A 1,204-nucleotide genomic window follows, 5' to 3' on the forward strand; every position below is an offset into this window, starting at 1 on the left:
CACTTTCCAAACCATAAATCACAGATCTGTTGGACACCCTTACTGGTTAAATGAAGCAAACAATTTTAGTGCAGGCTGGTGTGATGCCCACCGAAATGAAATGTGAACCAATACCTACAGGGAGATGTTCAGCCTGATCCATGAAGATTTAACCAAAAGTCACTCATTAATGTTAATGGAGCATGGCTCTCAAATTCCAGATGACACCTTGGAATTTTAATTCCTGTAAAAAAAAGGTAGATCAAGGTAGCAGCTGTGATTTGGGAAAATTGAAGATAAAGTGTATTCACCAATTAGAGGGAACTACAGGCTCAATCTCTTTTACTAAACTGCTAACTCAGAACATTTTATATAGAAATTCATCTGGCATTCATCATCAAAAACTACCTTCTACTATGGCTATTCTATGGCTATTCTCTCCCCTATGTAACTAAACTGCCCAAACAGGTATGGAGAGGAGCAATTCTATTGTGCTTTTGGCTCTCTCAAAATTTAGCTTAGTATTTTGACAATAGATGCTCAGTAAATAATTCTTGATGAGAATGAAAAAGGAAAAGGGGGAAGAGAAAAATATAAATAATCCTCGATTGTAATTTTGAACAGGGAGAATAATTATAGGTAATAAACAGACCCCAAATGAAGGAACAACTTCAGTTTTTCTCTTGTGATTTCAGGTAAGAATGCCCAACACCCCTAATTAAACTCAGGTCCAAGTTTAGAAGGTTCCATTTTTGTCACTCAAAATTAGCTGTTCCTCAGCTTAGATGGAGTTCTTCTTGGCCTTCTTGTCACTCATTCAATGGAGGTTAGCGTAATACATTTAACCTTAATGGTGTTTACCTTACACTTGCTCAGCTAACAGCAAGACATAACAACTGGATTTTTATTTAAGTGTTCTCTTGGATGGCATCCTAGTGAGATAAGATAGAGCAAAAAGAAATAACGTCTGCAGGCACATTACTAATGAGGGGTGAAGTTAACTGTTGTGTGGGCAACAGTACTGATTCCATGCTTGGAGGACCACTCAGTGACATTAACAAGACTCGACACCCCAACAGTGCTTTGTAATACATCCTGTATTACAAAAGTTCATAACTTCCTGTCAGAGTTGACAATTATTCTTGAGAAAGGTTGATTTTCCTAAATCAGGTAGTCAGGAATATTAACTTAACATGAGGACTTTTCCACCCATAGGCATCTTTCT

Source organism: Neophocaena asiaeorientalis, unplaced genomic scaffold (genome assembly GCF_003031525.2).
Source record: "Neophocaena asiaeorientalis asiaeorientalis breed wild unplaced genomic scaffold, Neophocaena_asiaeorientalis_V1.1 scaffold784, whole genome shotgun sequence".
Lineage (NCBI taxonomy): Eukaryota > Metazoa > Chordata > Mammalia > Artiodactyla > Phocoenidae > Neophocaena > Neophocaena asiaeorientalis.